The 18,174-nt window shown below is 38.0% G+C and overlaps 1 protein-coding gene across 2 annotated transcripts in view; it reads right to left on the bottom strand.

Annotated features, from left to right (window-relative positions):
- LOC307157230 (protein NLRC3-like) overlaps positions 1 to 14,418 on the bottom strand; it is a 64,931-nt gene extending 50,513 nt beyond the window's left edge. The window contains exon 1 of one of the 2 annotated variants that reach the window (XM_079869076.1): positions 14,338 to 14,418. The gene's annotated coding sequence lies outside the window, so the exon portion shown is untranslated. The remainder of the gene's footprint in view (positions 1 to 14,337) is intronic. The other variant, XM_079869077.1, reaches the window with a different exon arrangement.
- Between the last annotated feature and the right edge of the window lie 3,756 nt (positions 14,419 to 18,174).

Below are 18,174 nucleotides of genomic sequence, written 5' to 3'. Positions count from 1 at the left end.
CTAAAATGATGAAACTGATCAGGAAGATTATTAATAAAGCAATCTTTAGTGGCAGAAGTGATAGGTCTAACATATTTGTAACACGGAGTCGGCTTTGCAGCCTTGGCTAAATGAAGTTTACACGAGACTAGATAATGATCTGAGATGTCATCGCTCTGCTGCAGAATTTCAATGGCATCAATATCTATTCCATGTGATAATATTAGATCTAGAGTATGATTACGACGATGAGTAGGTCCTGACACGTGTTGTCTAACTCCAATAGAGTTTACAATGTCTTTAAATGCCAATCCCAATGCATCTTTTTCATTATCTATGTGTATATTAAAATCACCAACAATTAGTACTTTATCTGCAAAAATCATTCTGACTGCTCGATCCTTAAGCATTAGACGATCTGCAAATCCGTCGATCTGGGCTTTGTTTATAAAACAATCATCGTCGAAATGCAGGGAACAAACAGTCTTGGACATCTCCGTTGATGCTCTGAAAAAACAAACTCCATCCACTGGTCCCTTAATGCTGGGTTCTTTGGGAATCTGTGCAGGGTTGTCTTGCCCTGGCAACCAAAAACACACTTCTTCTGTGACATTGACTTCCCTAAAGCCGAGCAGAGCGCTTTGATGAGGTACTGCTTTCGCTCTCTTCTCTCTCTGGTCTACGAGTGAGTGCGCGCGCGCCCGCACTATTCCGGGAGAAGTGCTTAGGACCCATATAAGGAAATTCCTCCCCAGCTGACGTCACGAAGACCCATACTTGAAAAAAACTTTGTGAAACTTCAATTTTTGAAGGGCAATTTTTGACACAGAAATACTCCTTCAAACGTACAATTTAATTTTTGAAACTTTGTCCATGTTTAGCATGGGAATCCAACTCTTTAACAGTGTAAAAAATTCAGTATGCATGAAATAGCATTTCACCCCCCCTTTAATCACCCCAGTAACTTACAAAAAAGACGAAAGACTTATTGTCTGTCACAGCCTTTGTTTGGGGGACATTCAGTAAGACTCACAGCCTTAAATGTTATACCACAGAATATTGCAGTTAGACAACCATCCTCTGTTTTGATGTTTTATTAGGACTGATGATTCACTGGAGAATGGAAATGTGCCAATTTTTCTCACACACTGTACAGTGTGCACACAACAGGGACAGAATAGGACACACAGACCAGTGCGGAGCCCATGGAAGAACCGAAGTGCAACAGGCCTCGGGGGTCAGCCATGTGGTGAAGATTTCCTCATCCCCCCTCTTATCCCCACCTCACTGGTCCATAGGTGTCAAATCAATTAAGAAATAGGGAAAGAATGAAACAACAACAGCAGACTCTGAAAACGATACAACCCTAGTGTTTGGACAAATACTGCTCTGTCGTCTTTTGTTTTCTTTCTTCCTCTGTGCAGATACCATTTGATGGCCATCCCGAGATCCATATGCAAAGACCTCCTCACCTGCATATGAAGCCACAACCTCAAGAAAACAACTAGACCCACTGCCGAGCCAACCAACACAGAAGAAAAATACACAACGCAGAGATTCATATACGAAACCTTCAGTCATCCATCGACATGATCAAGAATACAAGCCTGCACCATTACATGAGTGCTGCACCGGGTTAATGTCGGGTTAACCAACAAGCAATCTTGATCTTTCAACAAAATTACACCAGATGACTGAAGACAATTCTTCATGGTTCGGAAACTTGATTGGTAAACCCTGGCTGTGGATTAAAGAAATAGCAATGCTGCTGTTATTTCTTCTACTGGCGTTCTACGTATGCTTCCACAGTATAAAGTGTTTCATTCAACAAATGACTCACGCCTCGCACGAGAACATGACTGGTCCAACCATAAAAGAATATTACCCGTAAGACTTCACGGACCCTAAGTGCATGTTTGTTTCTGTGTCAAAATGCAATAGTGTCAACAAGCAATTACAGATGAACAACACAGAACATGCTATGTACCTGTAACGATCAAGTTACAAGAATTAACTTTTAAGTGTTTCAATTTGTATTTTTGTGAGAGTTATTAGAACTCTCAAAGGGGGAAGTGTTGGATTACATATTTATTAAATGTTTAATTTAGTTTTTCCACTGCAGTAGTATATAAACTGATAAAGTTTAGTAGACTGATTTATTGAGTCTCCAGCAAGAGTCTCCTTTTCCTACCAGACATGTTTTCTCTACTGTGTTTTAAATGAGTCAGGTCACTGAGATTCTCACCTTTCGGAACCCAGACATTGAATCGTTAGGTTGATTGACTTTCACCTTTTGTCATTAATGGCTCTGAGATGGCTCTTTGGAACTGGAGTTCCTGGCCAGTATCAGCATGTGAATAGTTATGCTGATTCAATTGGACTGGTAGTGCTCTCAGAGTAGTGTGTGTTCCCACTTCATTTGCATGCTTTATTCAGAGTTTAATCCCTCCCCCTTGGAATGTATATAACCACAATGTATAATGTTTTAGTTAGACTAGTTTGGAAGACCTGCAAGCCACGTCACCTCAATAAAGAATAACTCCTTGTACGTGATCCAAACGTCTCCTGGTTTCTTGCTTCGATGAAGAAAATTTTTTTAACACTAGCAACCATCCAGAATACCATAGCAACGAAATAGCTACACCCTAATGTCCACCCAGGTTACCCTAACAACAAAGTCTCCTAGAAACCGCATAGCATCCACCAAGAATGCCCTAGCAACCAAATAGCCAACACCTTAGGATCAACCCTGAGTACCCTAGCAACCATCCTAAGAAGCCGCATAGCAACACACTAGCAACCACCCCAAGTACTCATGCAACCGCATAGCAACACCCAAAAATCAATCTACCTATCTATCTTGTCTGACAGACTGTATTGCCTTCAAAAACTTAAAACTTTAAGCATTTAAAATATCTTCAAACGTTCTGGTCTGGCTTTCTCAGGCCAACTTCAAAGTTTGTCTCGATGTAGTTTTTAAATCTAGCTTATTATCTCATCCTGTAAATGTAAATGCAAAAATGTGCTGTTTTTGTCTCTTTAAATGTAAATTAGCTGTCCTGCATATTCTGCATCGTCCTGTGATGCTAAAAACCTTGCAATGGAGATATTCTCTAATCTCTAACTCATGGAGACAAACATCCCTTCAAACCACACAATCATGAGGTGTCAAACAAATATTCTCAGTTTATGTAATCTGTATGAAAAGAGAGAGATGTCAGTCGATCTTATTTCAGCTCATTATAGGTCATTAAGTGTTAATGTGACCCCGCCCACGGAGAGTGTGCGCTATTCAAACGCAAATGATCTGAGGTGATCCATGCAAACGTGTCAATGCCCACATCAGCTGGATAAAACACACTGAGTTTAATCAGAGCCCATCTACGTAGAGCCTTGGCACTTCCTATTAGCCCCATTGTATCGATCTTGGTTGCAGTTCCATTAGAATTCCACTGGAGGTAATCGCGGGCGAGTGCAGACTGAATGGGAGTCTATGGAGCTAGACGGCTAAATGTTTCTTTCACCCGATTGCCGTTGAGAAATCTCAGATTTTATTATACAACATGGGTTATAGGTCAAAAATTGAATGAACAAGTACTTATGTCCTTTCGATTTCTTACAGGTTGAGTTATTGTTACCCATAACACGCTAGCATTCTGCTAATGAACGCTGATTGGTCAGTGAAGGACTGATTATGACCAGAGATACCGCTTTATGGCATCGTGGCATCCGAAGTGGGACCAGAAACAAACAAAACAAAAACTCTTCTAGCACGTGTATTTACCTGTTGTCGATGCCTTGAGAGAAAAGAAAGTGCAGAGCGCGAAAGCACCAAAGCGACTGAAGGATTGCCGTAAAGCAGTATCTCTGGTCGTACGATGTGTATGACATCATTGACATTTTAAAAGACTTTTTAAAGCAAATAAGTGACTCTAAAAAATCTAACACCCAGCAATGTGTAATCTCTTTGCATCTCCTTTCGAATACAACATTCAAATTACTAGACAAAAATATATCCTGAGAAAAGTGGATTTTGATGGGTATAGCGCCATAGACCTCCATTCATTCTGCACTTGCCTGTGAGCGCCCCCGCATGGACAGAGACGTGTTACTGCAGCCAGTCCAGAAACCGGAAGTAACCAGAGAGTGCCAATTCTCTTCCTATTAGACATTCTCTGGTTTAATCAGACTCATGTACTTTACAAGGCTGTGAGGAATAATACTATAGTAATAATAATACTGGGAAATTTACCTCAGAAGTTCCGGTTTAGTTACACTTCGAGGAGCAATGGATCCAGCTGAGTATTGTGAATAGTACGTTTTTTTATTCTTATGTGCTTTGTTCTAATCACAATATGCAATAGTGTCTGTAAACCGCAAAAAGACTGTTTAAATATGAATCGCATGTCTGTGTGTGAATGAATGAACGGCTCTTACCGAACTATATTGCTATACTGAGATGAGAAAAAAACGACTGAAATATGTTCAAATAAAATGTCTTTGTATCAGCAACGTATTAAACTTGCAAATTAACATTTATATGCCCTAATATATCATAAAAACGATAGGCCTATGTTACAGACGAAATATGAAAGATAACATTTCGTTGACTAGTTTTGGATAGATTATAAAGTTTTTACTGTAAAATAGACTACTGCCACATCAAATAAGCTTTTGTTTGCCAATTTCTGCTCATATGTTACATATTTATATTATGTTTTGTCAAAAAAAAAAGTAATTAACTAAGATGTTATTGTAGTGTTTGTTCCAATGTATGCTATATTCAAACTAATTTGAAATACGTATGATAAAATGTGTACTTTATTTTTTACAAAGAAAGATTACACTTGAAATATTGTTAATATTTTAATTGTTGTTGTAATTGTAACATTTTTAATAAAATAGTAAAGAATATATTTACAAGGTAGATGTAAACAAAATCTTAAAAAAAGGTCAATATAAGCCTACTCTTTAAATAATTTGTATTGTGTTTTATTAGTGACAAATTTGGAGAGAGGATATATCCAAAACTTTCTAAAAATACAACAAGAGAACAATTAACTGCACAATTACTAGAAATGTTTACCTTGGATATTATACAATTTGCAAGCAAAAATTAAAAAATTTTCAAGATGTTTCCAACTGTGAACCAGTTTTGTAGTATATATACAGTGTAAGGCTCATTATGCAGCTCATTATGCGGGTCATTGTCTTCTCAGGTGTGAATCGCACCCCTACGCATATTGCCTTTCCAAACAAAAAGTGTCTTACAAAATTTTAATCAATGTATTGTTTCATGTGAATGATTAGGCAGGATGATTTTCAGATCATTTAGAAGAAAAACTCTAGGCGACAACATTCATTAGTCAAAAGTCTTATTGACACATATTTAGTATGTGTTTTGTGGCCCTATTTCAGAAACTTTCATTTTTAGTTTTTTCAATAATCATGTATAAACATTATTCTCTCAAAAATAAAACATGTATATACTGTTGCTCACATATTATGGCAGCTCTGTTTGTGCTAAATAGAGTGTAATTACACCTTTGCCATTAATAAGTTTATAAGCAACTGAAAAAAGCACAAATGCCAGGGCATGTCCAAACATCTCAAGGACCCCAAAAACACCTTAGACCCCAGAGGGTTAAACAACAATAGCGAGCATTGCAAGAGCAAGGAAATAAGTAATATAAATTATAAAAACATAAAATGACAAATGAGTAATAATATGAATTATAGACTTCTATAATTTAATGTTAGGCTGCATATAGTAGGTCAGCCGGAACCGGGAACACTTCCCAAAAATCCTGATGTACTCGTTACATCATGAGAAGAATGGCATCTACGCTAATTTTAGTGTCTGTGTTTATCCCGAGGTTTTCCTGCAGCCTGCCGGATCCAGGCCGTATCCAGATCTGACGAAGGACCTTCGCCTGGACCGATGACAACGCAGTGCTGAAGTGCCAACTAGTCTCTCCCTATGGAGGAGCCCACTACCACTCTACAGATAAGGCGTTGTCGGGAAAATTCATCTCACGGTCCTACCCCAAAGCAACAAATAAAATAAAATTCCTTATCAAAATTTATAAGGAAAGACAAGTATTCTGTTTAGGCTTGGCTTGTAGGGAATTCCAAACCTGCGTATATTCAAACGCACATAACTATAGAACCCATTCTAAATGCTGTAGCGACTGAGACAAATCAGACACAATTATTTGCCATATGCACACACCAATCTTTAAAACTTCCATCCGAGAGCAGGGTCCCAACCCCCAGGCGGGGCGAAAGGGGCCTGGTTGCCATGGCCGCGATCAGATAGGATGTTTTATGACTCTCAGGAATGCTAACAAGTAACTAACTCTGCCACAGATATCAGAACAAACTCTCCTGCATTCATTTATTGATGAACTGACTGACATGAAATGAACAGGCATTCCAGAACATTTTGAGAATGATTTACTGTTGTGTGTTTTGTCTTTTAATAATTCTGTTGATACTATGATCTCTTTGATACTATGTAGTTATTACAAGACCAACTGTCTATGTAACCATGTTTGGTCTCGATAAATTGGTGCTTTGAAGATCGAAATGATTGTGTACATGATATGCCAATAGCTGTGCAACACATTAGAATTACTAAGAATCTTCCTTAGTAGTGTCATTAAACACCAATCCAGCATGCCAGTCCGAGTGAGCACGCTTAAGACAAAGGCTTGTAAATCCTGGTGACAGAAGAAACTCCCGCCAGACAGTCCACCCTTCTCATTGGTACAGCAAACCCAGAGAGGGGTGGCCATTCTCAGGCTTTATTAGAGACTGACCACAGTGACCGTGCTCTCTTCTCAACGCTTCTCATCCGACAACAAGGCAGCTTCTGCTGTTACTGGGGGAGGGGCTGGACCCCTTCCCCCCCCCCACTTGGGCCCAGCTCCCTGGGCCCAAACAGGCCTGAGCAATGCCTGCCATGCTTTCATACTCCAAAAAGGGAGTCAGACTTTTCTTCAATCTAGAAAACAACTGCAACTTTACCATCACTGACTCAACGATCCACTCCTGGTCTTCAAGCCAGGACAGCAGGCTTCGACTCACAACAGCCATGTGCTCGAAGCCACCATGCTTTTCTTCAAGGCCATAGACCCAATCAACGAATCCAATCCAATCCAAGAATTTTCCACGATTGCAACTGCCATGCAAGTATTCTTTGATGAGATTGCTATGAAATAAGCTGATGGTTCTTCTTCTCATACTGAGATCTTATTCCATAGTTCTATTTCCTGTTCCACACCACTCACCCCTTTACCTATGCATGTATGTATGGATGTATGAATGTATTTATGTTTGTTTAGTGTTAGTTATGTTTGTGATTTAGTTAATAAAATGTGTGCACGATTATGAATTTGGTTTCTGATCCTCTGTTTGCATACAAAGTCCCTTTTACGATTTTGATCTTGCTACATGCTAATTGCTGTACATAAGGAATAATTATTTTTCAGCGACCATGAACAATACATTTTCCTTAGAATAAATGAATAATCAAAGAGTTCTTTGGAACTGATTAATTGATTGTAATATTACTTTGGCTTACCTCAAAGTTAATCTGATTAACTGACCCAAATATTAATAATTAATCATAATTGGTAATTATGGATTATTATTAATATTTCCCCTTAGAGCTAATGTCCTTACAATGCGCATGTGAACGCCATCAGTGTTTCTCACAGGTTCGCATTTAAAGTCTGTGTAGAGAGAATGGTGTCGTCTTAGCGGCCCCTAATTTAATAACAAATGATCATTGCGACGGAAGCAATCAATTAAAACTAACTTTAGATGGAAATAACTTAACTCTGCTGTACAGCCGAAACAATCTCTGTTGCCTTAAATTATACGCTTATCTCTGTAAAGCTGCTTTGAGACAATCTACATTGTTAAAAGCGCTATATAAATGAAGATGACTTGACTTGACATGAATAAATCAAATGACAACTACTTAAATGAATATGGAAGTAAATATAAAAGGAAATAAAATAAAACGACACCAATGTCTGGTGGCTTAAATTAAAACAGGTAGTTATTGTAACCCTTAGATCCTTCATTCCTCCTCTTAATCGTATATGAAAACACTGGATTACATAGACTGATTAAATGCAAGCAAACTTTCATGATCATGATCAAAACATACTCTGAAAAGCTTGTGTGATCAGTTCGTACTCTTCCTTCCACATGCTCTTTAACAGAACAGCTCTTCTCTGTCATACCGCATACCAGCGTCAGTTGAGAGTGTGTCTGACGATGGATGAAAGCCTTACGACAGTTGAGTGTCTCACAAAACAAACCGATGTATGAGAAACACTCCTGAAACGGTAACTAATTTGTATTTGTATTTATTTTGATCTCCATTAGCTGTCACAAGTACAGCTATTCTTCCTGGAGTCAAACTAACATGCTTCTCTTCAGACAATTTTACACCAATTTTTCACAACACCACACACCTAAACAATGTTTAAAAAACATTGGCATGTCTAAACACCACAAACCCCCCCACCCACCCATTCATGCACTCCCACACACATATACACACAATATATACAATACATATACATAGGACCTAATTTCTACAATTATTTCAGCAGTAAAAGAGAGATTACTTGACTCATAATTAATTAGTACTATCTTATCATAGCTCTTACAGTAGCAAAAATTCATCATTTAGACTAAAATATTAGACAACATTGTGACTGACTGCAACCTTAAGTTTACATTCAACTAACACGAAAGATGTTTTTTCACAAGGACTTTAAATTGGTATTTACTATTTGCTGTAATAATATCACTTGGCAAAGTGTTCCAGTTATACATTGCTCTATACATTACTGTACTTTTTCCACAGTTGGTTTTCACTTTGGGTAGTTTAAATCTACCCTCTGTGGCATGCCTGGTTTCATAGCTGTGTTCATCAGAGCTAAAACATAGCTTTTGCTGAAGCACATTTGGAATTTTGGTAATAACAATGCTTCTTGTTAAATTTAGCAATGAGGCCAATAATCTCTCCTTTACTTTTAACCATGACAAGACATTATGCATCATGTTCACATTAGTTCTTAGTGGGCATCGAAGTGCACACCGAGCTGCCCTGTTTTGGACTTTTTGTATGGCCTTTATATGTGCTGCTGCAGCACAGGACCAAATCTCAGAACAGTAATCTAACTGTGACAGTACAACAGTTTTTATAACATCTGCAGTCATGTTAAAAGGCAACATGTTGGAACACCTTCTAACCATCGAGAGACCTCTACCCATCCTACGTACTACCGCATTTATGTGACCAGACCATGATAATGTATTGTCCACTTCTATACCAAGTAGTTTGACCTCTTGTACTTGTACAACATTTATATCCTTGACCACAATATTCAGTTTGGGTTCATTCAACAGCATATATCTGGTTCCAAAAATTATACTTTTTGTTTTACTAATATTTAAAACTAACTTGTTATTTGTGACCCACTCAAATACAGATTTTAATTCCTCCATTAAAACAATTTCCAGTTCTTGCACTGTACTTTGTGAAGAATAAATAGTTGAGTCATCAGCATACATTGCGATCTTTGCCTTTCTTAAAACCAGTGGCAAGTCATTTATATATATAGAAAACAGGAGTGGTCCTAGGCAGCTTCCCTGTGGGATGCCACAGCAAACGGTTCTTTCCTCTGAAAAACTTCCATTAAAAAAAACAGTTTGTCTCCTGTTTATTAAATAATTCTGAAGCCAAATTAACGCTGCTGAACTAAACCCATAACATTGCATCTTTCTTAACAAAAGGTTGTGATCAATAAGATCAAAAGCTGAGCTGAAATCTAACAGAACAGCTGCTGCAAACTTTCTGTTATCTATTGCTGTCAACCAATCAGTTGTCATCTGAGCCATAGCAGTAGTGGTTGAGTGACCTGCTCTGTATGCATGTTGGAAATCTGTATTTAAGTCATTATCAGTAAAATATTCTTGAATTTGTTCAAAAACAATCCTTTCCAAAATTTTGCTCAGAGCAGGCAACAGACTGATTGGTCTACTGTTAGAGCCGCAGAATGGTACAGTGCTGCTTTTTGGTAAAGGTACAATTTTAGCCATTTTCCAAGCAAATGGATAGAAACCCTTATCAAAGCTCAAATTTAGAATATGAGCAACTGGAACCGCAATTAACCTTGCAACAAGTTTTAACAATCTTACATCAATATTATCTACACCTGATGGTTTTTCTTTACATTCTGTTAGTAACTTTTCAACCTGGTTCACAGTAACATTCATAAACTCAAAACTGCAAGTCTTTCCTTCCATAATGTTATTTGTAATTAAAATTTCTGCTTTTGTATTATTTGTTTGTTCCATATCACCTCGTAGTTTTTCAATTTTATCACAAAAATAGTTATTTAAGTGATTGGCTATATCCACTGGCTTTGTAATAAAATGACCACTAGACTCCAGAAATGATGGAGTAGATCTAGCATTCCTTCCCAACATATTATTTAGGATACTCCATAATTTCTTGTTATCATGCCTCTCATTTATAATCAGATTTTTATAATGCCACTTCTTTTTCTTTTTGTTTAATTTAGTTACGTAATTCCTTATCTTTCGGTATACCTGCCAATCTGATTCATAATTAGAAATATTTGCCACTTTCTTAGCCTCATCTCTTTGTTCCATACAGTCCTTAAGTTCAGTATCAATCCAGCCAGCTCTTATGTTCCTTACTGTTCTCTTTTTCAGAGGGGCATGTTTATTACTTACTTCTAAAAACTTTTTGTTAAATGTTTCAACTGCATGATCTGGATTATTACTCCTCAAGACATCATCCCAACAAATATTTCTGACATCCTCAATAAAATCATCTTCAGTAAAATGTTTATATGATCTTTTAACTATTATTTTGTGCCCTCCTTTAGGAACCCTGGTTTTCCTCACCATTGCTATTAGGTTATGATCGCTGCAGCCGACTGGGATTGATATTGCTTCAGTACAAAGATCACCAGAGTTTGTGATAGTAAAGGTGCTTTCAAATGATTCCACAGTGGCCCTGTGACGATGAGATGCCGTTATGATATTGTCACCTGGTCCGTGTGACAGAAACACATGAGCGCAAGGTACATTTTTTGTAATTGTACATTTTTACAATTACAAAATTGTACAATTGTAAATAAATTACGCCTGACCTCCTCAGCCTTTAGGAGAGAAGGGGTCAGTGAGTTAAGCTGAAGTTGCGTTTATGCTGTTTAAAGCAAATTTACTTTGTAAAGTAGAAAAAGTGTGAAAAAGTGAAAACATCCTTGTCTGACCCCCCTATGAACTTTAAAAGGAGCACTTATACCACCGTTGATCTTTTAAATACGTTCAATGTCAATATACAAGACTCAAAACATGTTTATAAGGCCAGAGCTGAACCCAAACGCATCTAACGTTTGCCACAAATACTGGTGTTCGACTCTGTCAAGGCCTTTTCTTGATCAATTGAAATCAGGCAAAATTCACAACCCAATGAATTGGTGAGGTCCAAAACATCACAAATTAAAATGATAGTCAGATATCAACCAATTGGGCATACAATAAGTCTGGTCAACATGAATAAAATGCTCCATAACTTTTTTTCAGTCTCATTGCCAACACCTTTGACAAAAGTTTGTAGCAGAGCAGAGCCACTGACCGCCAGTTCTTGATCTTTTGTAAATCCCCTTTTTTGGGGAGAAGAGTGAGGATTGCTCTCCTGCAGCTCAATGGTAAATGTCCTTTACTTAAACTGTCCCTGAGAACAAGCAACAAATCCCAGCTTTATGTCACAAACAGCAAATGTTAATTTGCATTTTAACAAAACAGAGTGGTTTTGACACAAACAAAGAAAAACAAAAACAAAAGACACTTAACCGTCATTAGCTATTTAACTTTTATCATAAATGATTTAGATGAAAAATGTCTTGGTCTGTAAAGGTCAGTTAGCCGCGGTGTTCTGTATTTTCATGAATAGTTAAACTGAATCAAGGAACAACTTTAAATCTGGGAAAAACTCATCAACTTTAGCTAATCTCAAGCCTTTGGTTCTTTGTAAAAAGGACTGAATTTTGGTGAAAGAGTAAGCACTCTCCACACCCATCTGTGTGTCTCCACTAACATCACTTTCAGACTCTTCGTGTTCATCAGCCCATCATCTGACTGAGAAGAACAGCTCATGGGACTCGTCTTTGACACTTTTGTAACTTGTTCAGTGTTTGATTTATTTTCTGTATTTTTTAAATTTGAAAATGTCAGCGTCCAACAAAACCTCTTACTCATTAAACAACACTGACTCAGCTACTCTAGTCGCGGTTTGACCAGTTCTCTGCGGTTCGCCAGGTAAAGAGTCTCCGCTTTCGCCCCGAACGTTAACAGCCCGCGTCTCACCTGCTCTCTCTGGGCATGAGCGAATCACATGCCCTACAGTCCCACACCCAAAGCATTTCATCATCTCTGATGTTACATGCACAGTGTAGTCAAAGTCATCAACCTTAAACTTAAACACCAAATTCAATTCTTCTTCGCTCTTTTTGTGAATCATGTGTACATGTCTCCTAAAAGACACAACGTGTTTAAGATGAGGAGATTTACAGCTGATAGAAATCATCTTTATCGGAGACACTAGTTTTCCGTGTCTATGATAATGTGCAAATGAAGAAACACAGACAGATTTGACCAACACAACCTACCAAGAGCAGCGGAAATGAAAAATAGCGATGCTTGGAAAGTGATATTTTCAGATGAAGTCTTCCTCTGGCGTTCCACATAAAGGAAGACGAGTGGAGTAAAAGAATCGGCTCAAAAGATTTGGTCATGAAGTCGTCTCAGAGATCTCGATTTATATATGTATATTTATATCCTCGTCAGAAATTAGCTTAGCACCGGCGCAGCCCTGCCTTCGCATTTCCTAATGCTTTAAATATACTTTAAAGAATTAGTTCACCCCAATATGAAAATTTCCTAATAATTTACTCACCCCAATGCGATTCAAGATATCCATGTCTTTCTTTCCTCAGTGGGAGAGAAATTATGTTTTTTGAGGAAAACATTTCTGGATTTTTCTTCTAACAATGGACTTCATTGGTTACCATCATTTTTAAGTCCAAATCAATGCAGTTTCAAAAGTCTTTGAAGTGTTTAAACAGGCTGTACGCGATCACAGCTGAAGAAGAGGTTGTTATCTAGCGAAACGATTCTAGCGAAAAATATCTAGCGAAAAATTATAATTTGTAGACTTTTTAACTTCAATAGTTTGAGCTGATCAACAAACGGACAGGGACCTACGTCATCACGTTGAAAGGTCACGCCGGCAGAAGTACCCCCCCAATGTTTACAATGTGACCGCACGAAGGAGGATAGTTCAAATAGTATTGTTTGCTATTATATATATAGTAATTGTATTCAGTGAATATGAATATGAATAGTATATGAATAACATTCTGATGAATATGAATAGTAGTTCAAATAGTATTGACGGCGTGACCTTTCAACGTGATGACGTTGTTCCCTGTCCGTTTGTTGATCAGCTCAATCGAACTATTGAAGGTAAAAAGTCTATAATTTTTTTTTTTTTAAATGACCTATCGTTTCTTTGATAACAACCTCTTCTTCAGCTGTGATCGCGAGTACAGCCCGTTTAAACACTTCAAAGACTTTTGAAACTGCATTGATTTGGACTTAAAAACGATGGTAACGAATGAAGTCCATTGTTAGAAGAAAAATCCAGAAATGTTTTCCTCAAAAAACATAATTTCTCTCCCACTGAGGAAAGAAAGACATGGATATCTTGGATGGCATTGGGGTGAGTAAATTATTAGGAAATTTTCATTTTGGGGTGAACTTATCCTTTAAACTACTTTTAAACTTCAAACTACTTTAAACTTCTTCAAACTTTCTGGTCCAAACTTTCTCAAGCCAACTTAAAGTTTGTCTCGACAAACTTTTTAATCTAGTTTGTTATTATTATTATTATTGAGTATTTTCACATAGGTGAAATAAAAACATAAAATAATTTATCATATTATTTACTCAGGCTTCTTCCTTTAAATATCACAATCCAGACACTTTAATTGGAGAGTATAGATTTTCTGTAGCCATCAAAACTACATCTGTTTGTCATAATCGATCTTCTCACTAAAGCTGATCGTCTGTGAACCAACGCCTGGCCAAAGGAAGAGCGGAAGTGTTGAACATTAATGTTTACTTTCCACCTCTGTATATTTCAGATTGTAAAGAGTCTGTAAATGAATCTAAACTAAAAGCAGAATCCCTAGAGCTTGATATCATTATAGTCCTGAAGATTAATTCCTGAAGACTTACCGTGATGTGATATTTGTGCCAGTGTTAAATCTGTGTTGGCTCTCTGTCACCCTGTTTGAGTTTGCATTCTGTGCGCTGTCTACGCTTTCTCTTCCTCTTTATGGTTTTCCTGCCTGCAACTTTGACGCAAGCAGAAAACAGGCTAACGCATGTATTGACACACGTATCCTCTGTCCAACTGTATTAAACTGAGAAACAACTGAGCAGAAATCTGGTCTCTGTGTCTCTTATTTGGTTCTCCAAGTGCACTGTCAGGCTTCACGAGATTTGGAGGGCATTGCAGAAGACTGTAGATAATCAAGAAGTTATTATTGGGTTACTGTGTGTGTGCGTGTAAAGTAAGTGATTATTGCTGTATTTCCTGCCTAGTGTTGACAGAGCGTCTGCTTATTCTTATGTTATGAAGAGTAGCCAATTAGCACATATAGCTTGTTTAATACTTGTGTGAGTCCATGTAGTCTAGAGTGTTTCTACATTATGTTGATGTGAGATGCTTGTGTATATCTCATACATCACGTTATTGTGGATATAAGTTAGCCTGGGTGCCAGCCCGAACACCGCCCACAACATTTTTTGGTCGGGAAGTTCGGTCTGGACTCGATCCGTTGAGGAGTAATTATGCTCGGCTCCCAGAAGGCCGAGCCAATCAAATTGCCAGGGCGGGCTTTAATCGATGATGGACAGATGATCTGCGGTCACCAAAGAGCGCTTGATTTGAATTAGTTTACAACAAAGACGACTGCCGCTGGAGAATTGAGATTTCATGAGTTCACACTTACAAATAAGTCAGATAGAATAAATGCATATATGACGTGCTGTCCGAGGAGAGGGCTGTGGGCTCGGTAGCCAGGCTTCGTGAAACACTGAAACAGTTGAAGCAAATGTGCCATATTGTGTCGAGGCTTCGAAACAATCCGACACCCGTCTCAATGGTGACACCTAGTGGTCACTTGCAAGTCGCTCCGTGGATCACAATACTTTACTTTCCTGCACCAGACCAGAGAGAATCGAGTTACATCGCAGAAAAACTCTGGTAAGTGAAACAAACAACCATTTAAATGTGCTGCTGTATTTAGTAGCCTGTTAATTTTATGCCAGACACGGCGCTCTACTAACTTTCTCTGGTAACGTTAGATAAGTATGTATGTTAGTTTGAACATGTTAACTTGGTGTTAGCTAGCTAAGTTTACACAATATGTCGACGTTAATCAATTCCTGGCCGATTTCAAAAGGGAACATACGTTTAAAGAAAACCCGTGGCTTATTTTGATTTTACAATGGTAACGTTAATTAACGTGAACGTTTAAGCATTGAACAGAAAGCTATCTCGAGTCAGCCATAAGAATAACGTTAAAACCGTTAACTTGATCAACTAAGGCCCTGTCCCAATATCCGCACTTCCGCCCTTGTGCCCCTCAACGCGCGTTCTCGCTAAGGGGTGCAAGACCGTAGGGTGTCCCGATCCTCTAATGGTGTTCTCCAGGGGTGATCATCAGCGCACTTAATGCACCCCTTTCGCAAGTGCGCATCAGAGCTCACTTTGCTATAGGCTATTACCCAGAATCCTTGTAGTGTCATGACGTTTCGAACAGCTAACCAATGAGGGAGCAAAACGGTTGCTATGGTCGGACGCCAGGAAAAACTGGCCGGCAAGAGGAAAAACAAACGGAGAACAAATTTATATTTAAGTGTAAGTGAAAATAGTTTTTTTTTATCAGAATATGAGCGAAAATAACAATACATGATGATACAATGATTTCACTTTCTTTTTTCAGGGTCCGACGAGCAGACTTTCAATTTTATAAAGTTCAGGGCAGATGAGCGGCTATTCACAATGACAGCAATGCCTCTAGCCAGGGATATGAGTAAGTTAACATGGCCATAAACATGAGCAGACAAGTTTTTTATTTGAAAGTAAGGGCTTCATTGCAAAGTGATCTAATGCATGAATGTGTGTCTTTCAGTGAAATTATCAAAATTATGGGGCTGGAGGGGAAAGTGACTCAGCAGCAGTGTAAAAAGAAGTGGGAAAATCTGAAGAAAAAGTACAAGGTAATTGCTCTTTCACATGTTTTGTAATTCTTATATTGTATTGATAATACAACAATACAATCGTTTTTAAATCAATAAACTCCTTTTTAAATCAATATGTGTCAAATTATTGATTTATTTTGTAGGTAGCCATGTAATAAGCGGGATAATGTATAGCGAGGCGGTTGTTATAGTGAATTTCAACCCTTTCAGGCTGATTCAAGCTCTGCTTCGCGTCGGGGTCCCTTTCAGCCTGTCAGGGTTGTTATTCGCTATAACAACCGCCTCCCTATACATTATCCCTTACTTAATGACTGTTTAGAATGTAAACCCATGTAAATAATGTTAATTTCCCCCTTAATAACTATTACAATTTACAAAGGACTTAACACTGCCAAAAACTGGGTCAGGGAGAGATGCAGGAGAGGTCACTGCTGCCTCATGGATTTTCTATGCAGCCATGCATGAAGCCATTGGCCAGAGAGCCTCAGTCAGGCCAGTCTATCTGTTCTCATCTGGGCACAGTAGCGTAGAGAGAGCCCAGACACCTGTCAGTGATGTTGAGGTTGAAGTAAATTCTCCAACAGGCTCGGATACTTAGACAGCAGACCCCCCAAGTGATCAACCAGGTACAACAGCAGACCCCCCAAGTGATCAACCAGGTACATCAACTGATGTCAGACCAGGAAAGAGAAAGAGGAAGAGGGAGAGTGTAGATTATCTTAAAGGCTGCTGTGAGCGGCTAGAGAAAACACAGAAGGAAGAAAATGAAAGGGATAATGCTTGGCTCCAAAAGTCTCAGCAGCAAATTGACAGGATGTTAGATTTATTTGGAAAGCTGGTTGACCATATGACAGAGAAGTAATAACTTCCTGCATCTAGTTCTGTTCTGTTTTTTTTGTTTTTTTTGCTGTTCCTGTATAAGTGTTCACGGTGTTAACACCATTGAGTGATTTAATTTATATTTAAAGTTTCAGAGGACTTTGGCTGTATTTCTTGGTTTGTACAAGACATTTGGAAATTGTAATTCTGTATATATGCAAATTATTATTCTTATAATCTATTATTATAATTTCTGTTTATCAGTAAAAGTCTGATATGCGTCACAAATAAAGAGAAACATTTATCATTTAGAAAAATCACTTTTTTTTTTACTGAAACAAAGTACTTTAAGACTTCAAGTTTATAACAAAATAAATGAGCTGACAATGCAGAACAATACCGCCAGGTACAAGTGTAGGCTTATAACCATAGATGTATTAACATTTTTCAGGACAGATAAATTTGGTATTTACAGATGCTAGGTAATCGACAACATTTTTCATTTTACAAAATATATAAACAGAACTGTAAGTAAAATAGATAGATATAAATAGATAAATAATAATAAATAAATAATAATAGAAATAACTAATAATAAATAGATAGGTACATGTTGATGTTCAATGTCAGGCCAATGGAATAATTAAAGGTTGTATCAGTGATTTCAGGCCCAAACATAAATTATCACATTCATCTAATCTTTCCTAACGATCCGCTAACTGCCCGCCCCATAAGCATGCCGTCAAAAAACCACGTCTCTGTAGGCAGCCTAGGCTCTGAGATCTGCACACAAAAACAACTGGTTTCACCAACCACTCAAAACCAAAACAAATCACCGACAGGGGTGGGTGTTGTGAGGTTTTCGTGTGCAGCCGTCATAGGCAGCCGGTCACGAGCGCAAAGCCTCACAACATGATTGGTTGGAACACTATTTATTTAGGTTTTGAGTGGTTGGGGAAAGCAATTGTTTTTAGAGGTAAATGA

The sequence above is a fragment of the Squalius cephalus genome (assembly GCF_949319135.1).
Source record: "Squalius cephalus genome assembly, chromosome: 4".
Lineage (NCBI taxonomy): Eukaryota > Metazoa > Chordata > Actinopteri > Cypriniformes > Leuciscidae > Squalius > Squalius cephalus.
This window is presented reverse-complemented; position numbering and strand designations above follow the sequence as displayed.